General features: G+C 33.1%; 1 long non-coding RNA gene across 1 annotated transcript; it reads right to left on the reverse strand.

Moving 5' to 3' along the window:
* Window positions 1-1,350: 1,350 nt before the first annotated feature.
* On the reverse strand, window positions 1,351-4,252 carry LOC128167798 (uncharacterized). The gene is made up of 3 exons (XR_008241263.1): window positions 3,907-4,252; window positions 2,406-2,561; window positions 1,351-1,779 (listed from the first exon to the last, which is right to left on the reverse strand). It is a non-coding gene; the product is annotated as an uncharacterized LOC128167798 (long non-coding RNA).
* Window positions 4,253-13,283: the final 9,031 nt, after the last annotated feature.

The raw sequence follows: 13,283 nt of genomic DNA on the forward strand, positions 1-13,283 counted from the left end.
AATTGTGATAAATTTCCAACCTTAGATGAATGTAAAGATACAGTAATGAGTATGAAAAGTAATACGCAGCACTGTTAAGGTTGCATATGCTTAAATTACTAAGAAATATGTCATCAAAAACGAACTACAAATGTGATGGTCGTATTAATCAAAACTCGCATACAACTTTTCCCAAAATACTATTATCTTAACTCTAGTGATCCATGTGTTACGACACACATGTGCATTTAGCGTCATCACGTGCCTATCACGTGACATCGATATTTATAAACATTTTTCTATGTCACACATATTTTTCAATATCGCAAGGGCATACCCCCGTTGCACATTTATTTGTTTTGCATGTATAATTTAAATGTGATCTCCTTCACCCAAAAAATCACTGCTGCTTTAATGGAATCGAGTTAATTACAACGCCATATCCAAAAATACACTCGAAAATCCATCATTCACGGGGGTATCACGTCATTTTTCATCAACGAATAAGACAAACTGGAGAATAAAACAAAGCAGCAGCACTTTTCAGTTACTTCAACACCTTTTTGATCACTGTGTGAAATATCGAAAGTACCCATGCAGGTTATGCCCTTGCGAAAGTGCGTTGAAGATGACATACATGTATTTTCCTTAACTTAACCCCCTTTTCAAACGCAATGCCGATCTTGATTTCGGCTAAGGGAAATAACTCTGTAGATATAGTGTTGCGGGAAATTTGAATTACATTACGAGCATTTTGCGACATTTTCCCTTGGTTGTATTGCTGGAGCCAAAATTGTAACTTAAGTTTAAATAAATATCATTCATTTATAAATTTCAAGTGACAGCGTAGGTCAGTAATTCATCAACAGAAAAAAAACATGAGAGATAACTACGACATGCATTACCTCTTATAACGTTATAATCCATGCGCGGATCCAGAGAGTTTTTCCGGGGGAGGGGGGGGGCGACAGTTATATTTGTTTTGGTAATTTTGTAATGTAATTTAAATATATTTGAATTTTGCAGGGGGTTCAGAAGAGGGGGGGGGGGAAGACCCCCCCCCCCCCCCCCCCTAGATCCGTGCATGTATTCAGCGACAATCAAAGCCCTGCATTTTTTTCATTTTATTTTTTACCTTCTTTGCCAATTAAATCAATCATTGGTGAATGAAAATATATTTTAAGACACATTATTCCTCAAAATTGCTGTTTATTTCTTTGAAAGGATTCCTCAACATTGCTGTTTATTTTTAAGAAAGTACAAGCAGAAAACTCTTACTCCCACCCCCTTCCTATAATGAACAAATACTCAAACAACAATACATGAACAATTTAAATTCCTAGATTTTGAGTGTTTATCACAACAACAAATATATAGATTTTCAAACATTTATTATTCATTTTTCAAGGGAATATTGAAGAAATAACTCATTGTCAGGAAACTGTTAACAAATAAATCATGCTTTAAATAAATAATATTTGCATATTAAGATTAATTTTGACTGTTTATGTTTTAAATATAATTGTTAATAATTTAAAAAAAACACACAAGAATTGCAAAATCCTAAGCTCAGATTCAACATATACATGTACTAAGATTAGGTTTGTATATTTATAATTAACAGATATATAATCATGTTGATATTTCTGTTGGAGGTTATAAATGCACATAATTGTTTTCCTTGTACAAAATCATGTCGATGGTCTCCACATAGGAAAAGCTTGGTAACAGCTAGGCAGGAACATAGGGGGGTAGAACCAGCCAATTCACCAATTGATGCAGATGGTCTCATGCATAAACCTACAAAGTTTAACATAACATTATATACATGTATTTTAGCACTTTACAACAGTATAAACTAAACAATGTCAAATGAACTTTCACCCTGGGAAACCTTTTGTGATAAAAGACAACCCTATGAGCAAAGAATTAGCCTCTGATGTTTATTCAGTCTGAGAGTTCTTGTAAACAAGAGTGGACACAGAAGATGCCAAGATGGGCACACAGTTACATAGAAGAATAATTGGAAATGCCACTTGGGCATTTACATGTACATGTATTTTATGTTCTTTCTTCCTAAATGTTGATTTCTTTATTAAATATATATTATTATTAACATTACAGATTTTCTTGTGGCAATTAACAAATGTTCCCAATATACTGAAGAAAATCAAGAGAATTTAATACTCCAAGATAACTTAGGTATAAATGTTTACAATAACAGAAAGAACCCCCCCCCCCCCCCCCCCTATTAAAACAATCTTTATCGTCAAGGGATAATGCTAAGCAATCAATGTTTGCGATATAGTGTATACTCTCAGAGCAAGTTTAATTACATTTCCGGCAGAATGAAAACACTCAAATACATGCAGGGTAGTCTCCACCCACAGAATATATATGTAAGGCACTGTATTTTTAAATCTTACCAAAAACATGTTAAATGCATTTGGATAAATTCAACTAAGGGGCTGAAGCAGTTGATTGTAATGAGTCACTGGAGCATACAGCATATGGAATCAAACACCATGACACGGGTACCCCACACCTTCACCTCTTCTACACAACACAAGTAGTATAGGAGTCTACAAATGAAGTACATGTATAAGCTACGGCATAAATAAAATCATAAAATTACCAGTTATTTAGAACTCAAATTTTATGCAGCGATACAAGTAATGGTTGATCAGTATGAAGTCTTTGAAGCTGGTGATCAGCTAATAAAGGTGTGAAAGACAAAAAATAGCACCTCATATTTTGAAACCTCAAAGATATTACTCTTTTTCTTTCTAGATTATGTATTCCGGTCAATTTAAACAAATAAAGTCAACATTTTATAGTGCACTACATAAACACTTTGAATCGGCATAGCCGCCGAACTCCAGATAAGTTTAAACAAAAAGTTTGGACTGACCCCTGTCATTGAAAGCATGCAAGGTGTACAGTAATTGCATGATGCGAGTTGAATGAAGGTGATGACAATCTACACTACTGTAGTTGTAGCTATTAACAATGTAATGCTACCTAATAAGGATAACTGTATTGATTTGAAAAATGTTTTAATTGTCTGCAAGGACAGTCAACGCGCCTGACAAATAATTTCATTTAAACATTGTCCTGATAAATTAAACATGTTAAAAAACCTGATCATGTTGATAGTTAAGACAGGTCAGCAAAACAGTACAATATTAGAGACTCAGAGATGATAATTCTCCCAGCAATTAACCTATATTGTATCATTTTTTTAAAAATATTTTACATAATTATACTGGTAATATAATTATGACACACTGTTATATTGAAATTCTAAATAAATATTAATTCAGATTCTTTAATTTCAATGTAAACAAGCTGAGCAGTGAAATTTTTATTTGAAGCAACATGGATCAGCAGTTAGAAGTGATACTTTAGAGCAATTTGTCAGAGTAAAAATGATTTCTTTTAATTAATTGGTACACATGCAAAAAACAAAATATTGATCATATACCAGTCCATGTAAATATACCAACACAGTCTAAAACAGTGGCACTACTTATCATCTACATTGATACATGTATGGTGTCGCTGATAAATAATCAATGTGGAACTGGAAGGTTGTGCATTCAGGTAAAATCTCTGTCTGATGGGAAAAAGCTGATAAATCGCCTTCGACATTTCTTTCAACAAGTGGGATTAAAATACTCTTAAAATATTTTTTAAAATAATCAGTTATATGCAATTAAAGTATTGATATATTATCATTTGTGTAACAAAATGATATGCTAGTGTGTTGATAAGTAATAAAACTTCATAATTATTTACATGTGGTCGTTGGAAAACACATCTCGATCCGTACATCACTTTGTTGTTTCAGTACACACTAAGTACTGCGATTACATTCTTTATCATACTGTTTGCGTTAGTTTATGGAATGATTTGTCCAATACTTACCATATTTCCTGCATAGTTCGACATTCACACAGATAGTATCAATCCACAACATCTCGGCGCACATGTTTACATCCATGCCTGCCATTTTGCTAGCAGCTAAAAATAGTCGACGCGTCACGGATGGATACAAGCGTCGGAAGGGAGCGGATCGGAGCCAAACGACAATTAATGTTTTCATTGAAAATAAGTAAATAATGATCATTATTGCACAATGAGGGGTTTGATATTTGATTTAACTCTCTTCAACAAGAAATTAAATCCAAAAACTAATCAACTACTATTAATAAATGTTATTTACGTTAAATGACATATCTAATGAATATTCATGAGTTCAAAGTTGATCAAAATAAGCCCCGCCTCCAAATTCCAGCCTTAACCGTGCTGCGTAATTTAAAGCTCCCGGGCTTGACGGATTGCCAGCAGAATTCTATCAATGTTTTTGGGATCAACTATCTTCACTTTTTTTTAATATGTTGAAAGAAATTTTCCAGTTAAATGTAATGTCTTTCTCTCAACGCCTAGCAGTCATTTCTCTTATCCACAAAAAGGTGAAAAATATCTATTGAAAATTACAAACCTATCAGCTTGACTAACACGGATTATAAAATCATTGCGTTTATATTTGCACGCAGATTGCAAAAAAGTGATAGATGAATATATAAGTAATGAGCAAACAGCCTACATAAAGGGAAGATTTATAGGTACAAATGCTAGACTAATTCTAGACATTTTTGAATATTGCGAAAATAATAATCAAGAAGGGCTACTCCTCTTTTAGGATTTTGAAAAGGCTTTCGATTCTGTTGAATGGAATTTTTTATTCAAAACGTTAGAGACTTTAAATTTCGGAACCAATTTTATTCACTGGATTAAAATTTTATATAAAAACCCAATATTTCGATTGAAAAATAATGGATGGATTTCAAGAACATGTCAAACGCATAGAGGAAGTAGACAAGGCTGTCCTATTTCAGCATTATTATATCTTTTCGTCGCTGAAATCTTATCCGATAAAATAAAAAACAATGGGTTAATAAACGGATTTACAGTTAAAAACTTAGAAAAAGAAATTAAAAACATCCAACATGCAGATGATATGACATTATCACTGAAGAATATAGATTCTCTCAAACAAGCCATTAAAACCATTGACATCTTTTGCAAACTCGCGGGATCAAAAATAAAGTTATCTAAAACAGAATGCATCCTTCTTGGCACTCTTAAAAACCAATATAACAATGCTGAAGGAATACATGTAACGAACCAATCAGTGAAATGATTAGGTATACACATTGGTCATGATAAAATTGAGTGTTACAATAAAAACTTGATGAAAATCTTTCATGAAATTTTGGAAACGTTATTTGAATCTTGGTAAAAAAAACTAACAATATTTGGAAAATGCACAATAATAAACACATTACCAATCTCTAAACTTATATAAGTAGCTAGCATTTTCGAAATACCCGACAATGATTTCATAAATAATGCTAAAAAGCTTATATTTAATTTCATGTGGAATAAAACAGATAGGATCAAAAGAAATACCATCATAGGTGAAGTATATAAGGGAGGAATAGGCCTTGTTGATATAGAATCTAAATTTACGGCCCTAAAAGCTATGTGGATTCCACGTTTACTTAGTACAGGACACAATATTAAATATCTGTAAGGCTACAAAAATTGATATCGAATATCTGATGAAAACAAATGAGACGGTTGCCAAAAGACTATGGTATAATAAACAACTTCCCAGAGTTCTACAAGCAAGCTTTTGTATGCTATAATTTATGTAAAGATGATACCCAAACCAAAATACCTGCCTTTTCTACCGAATCTTTTTTATTACAACCTATCTGGTCAAATAAAATATTTAATTTTAAAGGTAAGACAATCTGCTTTGAATATTGGATTAAAAGTGGAATTCTATATGTAAAAGATAAAGATAAGATAAAACTGGCTATGTGAATACAAAATGATAAAACAAATTTTTTCCAAAGAAAGTGGGCGCTTAAGATGTACATTCGGCAGGAATCTGGGCGCACAAGGAGAGTAAAATTTCATCAATTAATTTTGAATATTTTTCGAATTATAACCGATATTTGCTTTCTGTTGGATGTGGAATGAGTGGGGAAATATTTGAAATGCAAAAGGTTTTATCATAATATGGGTCTAAATATAGCAACACGATGCAATTCATGCAAAATCCTACTTATTTACAGCTGTTTTTAAATGATTTTGTTGTCTCTGGGTCTTCTCTCCACAAATTTGAAACGTGTAAAGATAACATATTTCAACATTGAAAATATCGCTTTGAAAAAAAAGATGGAGAGATGACCCAGAGATGACTAATTATGTACTTTTTCAAATTATTTTTTGAAGGATAAAAAACAAAGTCCATTTATATGTCAATGTTGTTTGAAACAGTACTTTATAGAGCATATATTGACAAGTCTCGCATGGCTCAGTGGTTTCGTCCTGGATCAGTGAATACAAACATTCAGTGTTTTGGGTTCAAATCCAGCTGGTGGTCTTTTTTTTTTAAATTAAACTTTTTTGTTTTAAATGTTTGTTATTATACCATGATGTTGAATTATAATATACCGGTATATTTAAATTTGTTATTGATTTCTAGATCTGTTGTATGAACATTATTTTCTTTTCTTATTACTAGTTATTTAGGATATACACAATATAACTTCATTAAAATATGTTTGCATTAACATTTCCAACTAGTTATCGGTTTAACTCTCATTGCCATTTTTTGAAAGCTTGTGAGTTTTTTAATAACCGGAATAGCCATGAAATTCGACTCTCAAATAATATATTTTTGTTGAAACCTGTACATAGCCTTTCGAGGTTATAGACATTTAAATCCCAATTGATTCGTGTCGAGGATTCCTGCAAACTTACTATCTTGTGCGCTCACTTTCTTTGAACTCAAATATGATTTTTCAAAAATGCCATACTTACAAACAAAACAAAGAAACACTGCTTTGAAAATTGGATTAAAAGCGGAATTCTATATGAAAAAGATTTTTTTGAATAGAATGGAACTTTAAAAAGTTCGTCGGATATATTCGATGCATTACGCAAAAGAAGAAATTGGCTATGTGAATACAAAATAATAAAACAAATTTTTACCAAATTTGAACTCAAATATGATTTTTCAAAAATTCCATACTTACAAAAACTTCCGATCAACACAACACCAAAACTTTTTATTCAAGATTGATAAAACATAAATTTCAAGCACCTTGTACACAATCTAAATTAGAAAAAGAATTTAAGTTGGAAAGCAAAAATCTATGGAGATCAATATACACACAGAAAATTATAAATACCAAAAGCAAAGCCTTAGCTGAGTTTAATTACAAACTACTGAGCAATCTGTTATGTAACAATCTTTTAGTGAGCAAATGGAATAAAAATATCACTGCTAAATGCAAACAATGTAACGAAATTGAAAATTCAAAACATCTTACTTTTGATTGTGTTAATGTAGTAAAAATTTAGAAAGCGGCAAGCGAGTGCTTAAATTTTGATAAAAATAGTCCAATCCACACTCAGCAAAAGTTGTTCCCCTTTGCGGGGTCAACCCAAAGGTAAAAAGGGAAAAAGCAACATTTTTCTCCTTTAAGCAACCAAATATATGGGTGTCCCCTGAAGAAATCTCTTGGGATATGATTTATTCCTTCGATGGGTGGGTTGCCCCAACTTGGGGCAATTAAAATTCACAGCGGAAACGGATTTTTAATGTCAAATGACGAAGTTACAACCCTCTAAACTACAAAGGCTACTGGAGAACTATATGGGTTTTTCCCCAAAGATGGCGGCCAAGGGACATAACTTTTGTAAAGTGTGGATTGGTCTATTGGAAACATATTGTTTTGGGGTTCTACCTGGAAGAAACACAGGTCGCCAAATTATATAATTATTTTTTGTCATTTATTGCATATAGAATATACAAATGTAAGATGTTTTGTAGACTTGAAAATTTACCCGCATCAAATTTATTGATAAAAAACTCATTCAAAGAGTATTTAACGACACACTGTGCACTTCTGAAAATGCTAAATAAAAATACAAAAGAAAATGAGCTTTTTCAACTTTTGATATCTAAACTTTGATATTTGTAATTTTTTTCAAAACAATAATATACCCGATACACATAGGGACTGTCTATGTGTATTAGCGCTTTACCCGGGGACGTAGTGATGGACTGTATGCATATGTATGTGTTATGTCCACCGGGTAAGCGAGGGGTTAAACTTATTTTACTACGTAAACCAATGAATGTAACATTCCAATATATGCATGTATTATATAAGGAATAAGGAATCATTTTTTGAGTATTATGAGGTGATAATTTCGGTCGGGGCGTGATCAAATCCAATAAAGCCCGAAGGGCTTTAAGATAGATTTGATCACACCCTGACCAAAATTATCATCTCATAATATTCAAAGAATGATTCCTTATTACTTATATTTATATAATTTTAAGCCATCGTACGATTATATATTTAAATATTAATAAGCAAACCCCGCTGGCGCCTCGATTTTGCGTCATTTGTTTTATGGGTTATATAGTTAAAAATCGATACGTAGTGTTATCACAGGCAAAGACACTGGAAAATGTAAATATTATGTTTTCGTACGATACATTATGTGTTAGTATGTATGTTTTATTATATTTATCACTGTGTGCATAATATTGTTTTCATGTACCTATATACTAGAAAATGAATAATGATTTCAATTGAAATTCATATCTATGTATATGTGATAGTAGAGTAATATGTCTATGTGTATTTATTCGTTTTGTATTTTCTATTTTTCGTTTTGTTCAATAGAATCTCAAAATTATATCAGCCAAAGTTTAACTGCGCAAGTAAATTGAGTTCTTCCTATCTGTAATTTCATTGGTTCATAATATTAACCAATTATTTTGAAGCTAGGTGTATAAATAAGTTACCAATAATTCTAATTAAGTTAGAGCAGTATACAGTTTCAAGAAAATACCATCCGGTTGATATCTGTTGCATCTTATGGTATGTAAATTTCATATTAACTTATGTTTTACTTATCAGTGTAAATGTTTAGTCTCTGGTTTTATTTTAATTGCATTGTCAATACTAAAGAGTATTTTTGTAATTAAAGTTATAATACTTAAATTGTGTCTGTAAAGTTCAAAGGTTAGCTTTCTTTACAGTACACACTGTAATTGATTTTTTATGAAACGTATAATGTATTTGTGGTAACTTATAGCTAATGTATTTTCTTTCATTTTGTCAGTTTTCTCATATTATGTATTATTTTGTAGGTCAATGCCTCTATATATTCAAAATAAAAAGTCATCAGATACACAGTACACCATCTTCGTTTTGCTTGACTGCTCGGTTACATATAAGCTATCTTTGACCACAATCTTGTTAATTGTTTTATATAAAATTAATAAAAGAAAAAAAAGGGACTTAAGCTTGGACAAGATTTGACTTAAAATTTTCAAACTTTATTTTTCCATTTTGAATATTTATACTGATAAATAAAGAAGTTTTTAATGCTATGTCAATTATCATGTTATAAGCAAGATACAGAGTTCATAATTCTTTGTTTTGTAAACTAAGCTCGAGTATTGTCATTTTAACATACATGTATGTGTTGCATTTGTGTAAGTTTCAATCAAATGCATCTTTCTTTTGTTGATAATAGTATTTATGAAGGTGTGTGGGAGTAGAGAATATAATTTTTTTTAAAAACATTATATGCATTAACACTATGCATCCATTTTGGCCTCACGCTAGAGTCAAATCCCATACGCCAGGAGACATGAAATTTACAATTTTAGTAGAAGACTTCCTGGTTAACATAATAATGAATCAGTTTGTCTTACAGATGCATGAGAAATGAGACATTATATGCATTAAGTAGAGGAGCTCGTGGACATCATAACCATGCATTCAGCTTTTCCCCAAGTGTGTGGGAGTAAAGAAGAATTTTTTATGATTTAATAAATTTTCACTATATGGCTATATTGGCCCCGCCTTAGAGCCTAAACCCCTGACCAAGGTCAAGAATCTAGGGGTCAAGAATTTCACAATTTAGGTAGAGAATTCCATGGACATCATACCCATGCATTTACTTTTTCTCAAATATAATATGGGGGTAAAGAAGATGTTCTACGTGTTAATACATCTTTAGTTTCTTTACTATATGGCCATATTGGCTTTATCCTAGAGCCTGAACCCCTGACCCAGGGGCCATGAATTTCACAATTTTGGTAGAGGGCTTCATGGACATATAACCATGTGTCCTTTCTGATATAAGTAGTCATGTTGTATATTTTATTTGATAAAATAATATATCAGAAAGGACTCATGCATTCAGTTTTTCCTCAAATAAGTGAGAGTAGAGAAGATTTTTGAAAATTTGGCTCTTTTTGCATATTTGACCCCGCTTGTGGCGCCCCGGGGTGGTAAAGCCATGAATTTAACAATTTAAGGTCTATGAAGCACATTTGGACGATTTTTAATAAAAATACACAAACCTGTCAAAGAAGTGCAATTGAAATAGTTGAAAGGGATAATTTCCAAGATAATTTCATTGACACATTATTATCTTTCACTCGGAAAAATTGACAGGAACAAAAACAAATTCCTTACGGAGATTTATAATGGGGAATGTTTACATCTTTTCGCCATTCGGAATACACTCGGAATACATGTACATCGCGCAATTTTTCAACCGGGCTTGCTGCAGTACAAAATCCCCGTAAAAATCACATTTTTAAACATTGTATTGAAACCTGATAAGGTAAAAGGGGCGTTTCGACTGAGAAATCTTGAATTGTTTAAATACTTTTGAATGAACAACGTTTGAACCCTGAGGTATTTATAATTATCAAGCAATTAAGCAAACTCTGAATTCAAGATATCTTGGGACAGACTATAGATGGTAACAATTGGCATTGTAGTTTTCAAGAGGAAGTTATAAAAATGTAAAATTGTTAACGACGACAGACGAAAACGGATAGAAACAGGTCACCTGAGTATATTCAGGGGACCTAAAAATACATGTCTACTATATGGCCATACCCCCTTCCCAAAACAAAACCTGAACCCCTGCCCCATGGACAGAGAATTTCATAATTCAACAGAACACCATGGGCATTATAATTCCTTGACTATGAATGTACAGAAAAAATATTATATAAATCGTTAAACATTTCACTATGTGGCCATATTTGCCGTACTAACAAGAGGTCATGATTTTTTTTTTCAATTCAGGTAATCCATTTTCGCTATTATTACTTATTAGGTTAGTTACTGACTCACTACGGAAATATATTGGGTTGATCAATCTCATAGATGGCGAGGCGAAGCCGAGCCTTCTATGGGTATTGATCAACCCAATATATTTCCGTAGTGAGTCAGTAACTAACCTAATAAGTGTTTTGTTTTCCCGAGGTCTATCAAGCGACATATTTATTCACAAACAGCGATGATTTACGCAAAGCCACGTACAAAATGCCTAATATCTCGTCCAATTAACTCATTTAAACTCTTCAAAAATTTCAATCTCACCTTTCAAATACTCTTTAAAAATCTTTGCTTCACCCATGTATACTTACAATGTTTTGTTGCTATTTCATTTTAAATGTTTTCTCTCTCTCTTCTGCAGAGATTTGAGCAAATTTCGACTCTGCCATTTTGTTCTGCTCCAGACAAAACAATGTAACGTCAATATTCTTATGGCATCTACTTTAATTTTAAAGAATTTCAAAGGGCAACTACTTTAAATACTTTAAGAACGTACGGCATGCGGTTTATGTATTAAATACTATGAAATGTCGAAATGAGTAAGCGAAGCGTCGGCCAATGACGGCCATATTGCCTAATATTATTTCTCACAGAACAAATATAGAGATATATGAGGCAATCACGTGCTTTGTGTAAACCAATGAAAGTGTGACATTTCAGTCCATGGAAAACAAATGGTCATATTGGCCCCACCTAGGACTGAGCCCTGAATTTTCCCAACTTTTGTACAGTGCTTCATATACATAAACATCACACATTTCGGTTTTCTTCTTCACCGGTATGGGAGTAAAAAAAAAGAAAATTTTGGAAGATTTAATACTTTTTCGCAATATGGCCATATTGGCCCCGCCCTATATAGAGCCCGAACCCACTGAACTAAAGGACCCAAATTTCACATTTTAAAGGGCTTCATCAACATCGAAACCATGCATATTTTTTTTGGCGATATGATTAAAAAACATAGCTATTTTTGCATATTTAGCAAAATAAGGTTAAATGATTTCGCGCCCTTGATTGGAATCCCTTCATTGGGAGACATGATCTGTATCAGAAAAAACAAATGCTCAGATAGAGTTAGTTCCCATAAATGAGTATCGGCTGTGAATAAAACTCACATTCTATCTTAATCCGAAAGTCGGTGCAAATATGTCTATATTGAACTGGGTAAGACGTGGTACCTTGGGAAATAACACCCCCAATTCGCCGACGCTTTCCGACCCCACAGACATTGAAAACACCGAAGAAGCTCAGATTACAGCAGTGGGTAATGCTGAGGTGGAGAATGTTACTACCCCCAGAAAAAGGAAACGTAGTGAGTATGGGTCATACACTCCAAAGACTAGGGCCAAAATGGCCCGCTATGCCATTATTTCACAGCAACCACAAAAAAGCACTTTTCAACCAAAAAATCGTCCCCGAATCGGTGAGGGGTTAAAAAGTCGTTGCATATCTGGTGTATTTATTATATAGATAGGGTATATATCTCTCTTCAAAATTCAGAGGCCTGTGGCAGAAGTAAAGAAGACTTTTTTTGGTAAACAATAAATGCATTAACTATGATTATTTTGGTTTCACCCTAGAGTCAGAACCCCTACCTCGGGGAACATGTTTACAACTTTGTTAGAGGGCTCCCTGGTCTACAAAGTTATGAATTCAAGTTTCCTTTAAAGTGTGTGGGAGTTGAGAAAATAATGATAAAACATTATATGAATACATCCTTGGCCCCACTTTTGAGATAAAACACATACTCCAGGAGACAAGAAGTTTACAATTTAAGTTGGGGCCTCTATGCAGAGCTGGCTGTCGAGCCTAGACAGGCACGTAGCATCGTTTTTGAAAGTGGGGGGGGGGGGGGGCAGACTCATGCAAAAAATCTTGACAAGCAACCAAAAAAAAAAAAAAAGGAAATATCATCTTTTCCAAAATCTTCAAAATCCTAATCCGGGGGGGGGGGGGGGGGGGGGGGGGTAGTATATTACTTCAATTTCAATCCTCATTTTCATATCAATTTTTTTTACATTCTCCCAAAAAAACGGGGGGGGGGGGGGGGGGCAACTC

This window comes from Crassostrea angulata, chromosome 10, assembly GCF_025612915.1.
Source record: "Crassostrea angulata isolate pt1a10 chromosome 10, ASM2561291v2, whole genome shotgun sequence".
Lineage (NCBI taxonomy): Eukaryota > Metazoa > Mollusca > Bivalvia > Ostreida > Ostreidae > Magallana > Magallana angulata.